Below are 5,773 nucleotides of genomic sequence, written 5' to 3'. Positions count from 1 at the left end.
CTAACTATTGAATGAATGATAGCCTGACACCAAAGCCTGTAACTATGATTAGCGTTGCTTAGAGTCAAAGAGACAAGACACATGGACTTCTGGTAATTTATTTAAAACAGTGATTGGGTTGATTTGATGTTGACATTATCCTCACCAATAACCTGATTACTAAATGCATTGTGCAACATAATGACCAAGACAGTACAGTATAAAGAAAAAGACCAGAGAGTGTTTTTGAAAACAATAAACTCCACCCAGGTGAAGATATTCTGACGTTCTCTGCAGAACCAGTAAATGATCCCTTTAAACAGCAGTAAGAACCTTCAGTCCCAATAGAACTGGGAGAGTTCCGTCCGAGTCTGATAATGTACTTCTATCTAAAACCACAGTGACAAAATGAACCAAATCGTTTTCAGTAGTCAGTTTAAGTTGTAAAGCAGTTTCCTGGCTGATCGATGAGCGATGTGCCTTTCCATCGTTCAGCCTCATTATTACAGTCCAAACAACATTAAACGCCCAGTTTTCATGGTGAGACCTGGGTTCAATTACTATTTCAAATTCATTTCAATTTTAAATGAATGTTGCCTGTTGCAATTGAAGGCAATAGAATGGTCTGGTGGTGGTGTGAAGACTAGAGCGGCTGTCCTTCCTGACATCGTTACCAGGCTGTGACAGAATAGTTACATCGTTACCAGGCTTGTGACAGACAGACTACACTCGTCTACCGGCTGTACGAAAGACCATCGTCCAGCTGTGACAGAACAGCCTACATCGTCTACCAGGCTTGAACCAGTAACAGCCGACAGCATACCAGGCTGTGTGACAGAATAAGAATAACATCATTTTACCAGGCTGTGACAGAACAGTCCTACTCATTACCAGGCTTGTGACAGAACAGCCTACATGCATTACCAGCGTGTGGACAGAACAGCTACCCGTTTTACCAGCTGTGACAGAATTAGTCTAACATCTTACCGGCTGTGACAAGAAACAGCCTACATTCTATTACCAGGGCTGTGACAGAACCAGCCTACACGGTTGACTCAGAGCTGTGAAGAATAGTCTACATCGTTACCAGGCTGTGGACAGAATAGTGCTACATCGTTACCAGGCTGTGACAAACAGGCCTTACATCATCTTACCAGGTCGTGAGCAAGAACATTCCTAGCATCGTTACCAGCATGTGACCAGAACTAGTCGCTACATCGTTACCAGGCTGTGACAGAATAGTCTACATCGTTACCAGGCTGTGACAGAACAACCTACATACAACATACTCATGATTTAAATGAAATGATCCGTCGCATCAGTGTCAAACAACCATACATTTCTGTCTCCCTCTCCTTCCATTCAAACGTCTTACCATCCATCCCGTGCGGCACGAGCCACCAACAAGACCGTCTTGTGTGACCGCTCACATTAACGACAAAACATAATTAAACTCACAATAGAGAAGGTTTAGAACTTAGAACACGTAGAACTAAAAACACAGGTGTTTAGGCTATATGTAAAACAATATAATACAACTATTATCAGACCATATTATGGATGTCACTGGATTAGTTTGGGTTATATAAGGGTGCTAAAGACACAAGGATCACCGTTAGAAGTTATTTAGGTTAGCATATAGCTAGCATCTCTAGCTAGTTAGCCAGCCATGCTAAAGACACACACATCACCTTTAGGTAAGCTAGAAGATTCCAACCGTATACGCTCTGCTATATGGTTGGAAAGGGCTTTTGTTGAGATTAAGACACCGCTGAGCCYTTTTCGTCCTCATGCTAGCCAGCATGTGGCTACTGCTAGCTAGCATGAGGACGAAAACGGAATCACCTTAAGTGCTTTGTTTAAATGAGCAAGTAGCTAGCATCTCTCTAGCTAGGCTGCCATGCTAAAGATACTTGGATCACCTTTAGACCAGCCTTGGGTTAGCTAAAAGCTAGCATCTCTCTAGCTAGCTGTGCTAGAGTTAGGCTACAAGGGTCTCCTGTAGGTTTTCTTTAGATTAGCTAGCATATCTAGCTAATTAGCTAGCAGTAGCATCTCCCTAGCTAGGTGTGCCGTCTCTCTAGCTACGCCTTTCTAGCCTCTCCTACATTGTCTGATGTCAGATAGCGCTGACGGCCGTCTGCACTCGGGTTGAGGGACGGGCGTCGCGTAGGAGTGACGCCATCTGACGTGAGACAATGAGCTCTCCTATTGCAAGGAGACACAGCTAGGGCCTATTCAGGAGGCTGCAACGCTACAGGTAGCTCACAGACCAGCATAGCTGTTATATACTGTACATTTATGCCATGTAGAACATAGACTCGTGTCATATTCCTACATTTCATATGGAAGTGCATTTCATATGCCTCCTGATCCTTATTTCATATGGTATAGAAACACGTTTTGTATCTCCAGTATTCTGTGTTTCAGTTCACTGACTGGACCCCTAGAGGAGACTAGTGCCCTTTAAAACACAAAGCCTTTTAAATAAACACAATTTATAATATATATGATATTAAAAAACCAGAACGCCTCAATCTACATCCAATTAAAACAGGGATAAAACAAAACAATTATACTTTTTCTACTGGGAAAAATAACAGTACAATATCACAATAATAATAATAATATTACAAAAGGTCAGAAAGCTGTTAAACCAGTTTGAGGTGAACCACTGCTTAACAGAAAGCTGTTAAACCAGTTTGAGGTGAACCACTGCTTAACAGAAAGCTGTTAAACCAGTTTGAGGTGAACCACTGCTTAACAGTAAATAAAATGCAGTAGTGCAAAAATTCATAGGTACCCCCCCCCCACCCCTTTCCATAGCCCTCCCGGATTCATCCACAAGGTGAAGTGGGGGGGGTTTTATTGCCCCTTCAGAGTGTGTGTGTGTGAGGGCCATAGTCCTACACATTATTGCCCCCCCGCCCCATCTCTAGCCCCAGTATCATGACATCATCAGTAGGTATACTGCTCTACCATAGCCACGTTCAGTTGCAAAACGTTGTCCCAACGTTGCAGATAAAAAAATGTCATGAATAGTGTCGATGTGATCTAGAGCTGGGCGATAAGGACAAAAAAAAAATCCACATCGGGATAAATGACCTGAATTGATTGGATAAATAGAAAGAAGCCTATATAACAATRTACACCACCATATGGTTTTAATATCCTTTAAAGGCCCAGTGTTGTCTAAAAGGTTTTTTCCCCCTGTGTGGTTGGAATAATACTGTGAAATTGTTTTTTGTTTTTTTAAATATGATGCCCTTTAAATGTAAAAACTGTTTGAAAAGACCGTCTGAAATGTCCTGTTTTGGTGGGATGGAGTTTTGAGCGTGTCTGGTGACGTCACCAGGTGGTTAATTAGTTAATAGACCAATAAGAAAGAGTTCCAAAACTCTCTGCCAATAACAGCTAGTTTTCAGTTTCCCCTCCCCACGCAGACCACTCCCAGACAGCCCTAGCAAAACTCTTACTTGAGAAATTGCTCTTTGCTATTTAGCTTTCTGTTTATTTTTGATTATTTTAATTGAAAACAATCACAGTAAGGTACTTAATTCTTACCCAGAAATGACTTGATATTGAGATAAAAACGGCAGCATTGAGCCTTTAAACTACTACTACTTTGACGATTGTAGCCATCAATTGTTCTATTAACAATCACCCATATTAGTAAACTTATTTCATTTCAAACTTCACYTTTCTCTAGTAGAGGCTACTTATTGTAATGAATGATATTAACAAAATGTKTGCGATAAGTGATCGGTATAGTCGGTGTCGATCATTTTTGGTTTATCATCCCAGCTCTAATTTGATCTGCAATTCACAGACATGTTTGTTCTACATAGGATTTTTTTCTATCTGAACGTTCCAAAACGTTGCATTGCTGCTGAAAGCGGCCCACGTCTCATCATAAGTAAGGGTACTGTCCCAACCGTCGAGGGCTGAGCTGGTATGCGCTGTAGGCTTCAGCCCGGGGCCTCACACTAATGTATGGGGGCCCAGCAGTAAACTGGTGCTGATAGGTTGCAGGAAGCCCCACCCCATGGATCATCCCTGACCCCACCGAAGACTCCTTCCTGGTCCCTGCGTCACTCCGGGCCAACCCAGAGGCTCCGTAAGAGACAGTGGGAGGGGCATAGGTGGAAGGGGTGGGGTGGCCACGCACCAGGAACTGTTCCATGGCCTGAGAGGCGGAGGCGGGGAAGGTGTAGAGGCTGGGGGCGGAGCTTAGGGAGGGCGCTTCCTGAAAGGTGTAGTGGGAAGCGGGGCTAGGGGGGTAGGTTGCCTGGCGACGCAGGTTGCCGTGGGAACGGTCCTGAGACGAGGATGAGACTACAGGCTGTACCTGGAGAAAGAGAGGCAGGCAGACAGACAGACTGCATCAGAACATGTCTTTTGCCAAATATCTCAATGAAAATAAACTGTATAAACAAATATTTTTTTTTACATCGCTGTTTAAAAATTAAAATAGACAATCAACTGTTCTACACAATACATTTCTATCTGAARMTTCTGTAACYTGTCACAGTGGCCTGGGGCACACCTGCTAGTAAGAGAGGATACTATTGGCTGGCCGACTCACCTGGCTGAGGTTGAGAGGATGTGATTGGCTGGGGACTAGCTTATGGCGGTCGCTGTTGTCACCACTACAGGGCTGTCGATTGGCCCGCTTGGGCTTGATGTAGGAGCTCTGGAGTTGCCCTGGAAACCAACCAGGAAGAGACAGAGAGACATGGTTTCAACGAAAACACTCAAAACTGGTTTTAAAGCATTCTGTGCCTCTGTACACTGTATCTGTGATTCTAAACTGTACAGAGCTCTGTGGGTATGTTCTAGTGTTGTCAAGATACCAGAATGTTGACTTTGATACTGATACCAGGTTTAGTACCACAATACTCGATACCATCACAATACTCAAATACCAAAACAATACTAAGGCAAAAAAAAGGCATTTGAAGCAGACAAAGTCAGCTACTGCTCTGTTCAATCGTTGGGCAACTGTTGAGTTCAATATAACATTTGCATTTTACTTTAACATTTAAAACCGCAACCATTAATGAATGAATTATACAATCAATTTGACCTAGTTTTTTTTAAACCAATTTAGCAACATAACGGTAATAATTTATTTGAATGGTAAATCTCTATTGATAAACTGGGTAAATCAAGATGTAGCCTAGGAGTGTGTGCATACATTGAGTTATTGAGCTTGTTTTTGGCTGATTTCATGGGGCTACAGATGACAAACAATCTGTTTCCTTCATGCAGCTACAGATGACAAACAATCTGTTTCCTTCATGCAGCTACAGATGACAGACAATCTGTTTCCTTCACGGGGCTACAGATGACAAACAATCTGTTTCCTTCACGGGGCTACAGATGACAAACAATCTGTTTCCTTCATGCGGTACAGATGACAAACAATCTTTTCCTTCACGGGGATACAGATGTCAAACAATCTGTTTCCTTCATGGGGCTACAGATGACAAACAATCTGTTTCCTTCACGGGCTACAGATGACAAACAATCTGTTTCCTTCACGGGGATACAGATGACAAACAATCTGTTAACTTCATGGGGCTACAGATGACAAACAATCTGTTTCTTTATGGGGCTACAGATGACAAACAATCTGTTTCCTTCACGCGGCTACAGATGACAAACAATCTGTTTCCTTCACGGGGCTACAGATGACAAACCATCTGTTTCCTTCACGGGGATACAGATGACAAACAATTGTTTCTTCACGGGGATACAGATGACAAACAATCTGTTTCCTTCACGGGGATAC

General features: G+C 42.7%; 1 pseudogene; it reads right to left on the bottom strand.

Annotated features, from left to right (window-relative positions):
• Positions 1-2,630: 2,630 nt before the first annotated feature.
• The window catches only part of LOC112072559 (homeodomain-interacting protein kinase 1-like), a 43,433-nt pseudogene continuing 40,290 nt past the window's right edge, over positions 2,631-5,773 (bottom strand).

Source organism: Salvelinus sp. IW2-2015, unplaced genomic scaffold (assembly GCF_002910315.2).
Source record: "Salvelinus sp. IW2-2015 unplaced genomic scaffold, ASM291031v2 Un_scaffold1961, whole genome shotgun sequence".
In the NCBI taxonomy this organism is placed as follows: Eukaryota; Metazoa; Chordata; class Actinopteri; order Salmoniformes; family Salmonidae; genus Salvelinus; species Salvelinus sp. IW2-2015.
This window is presented reverse-complemented; position numbering and strand designations above follow the sequence as displayed.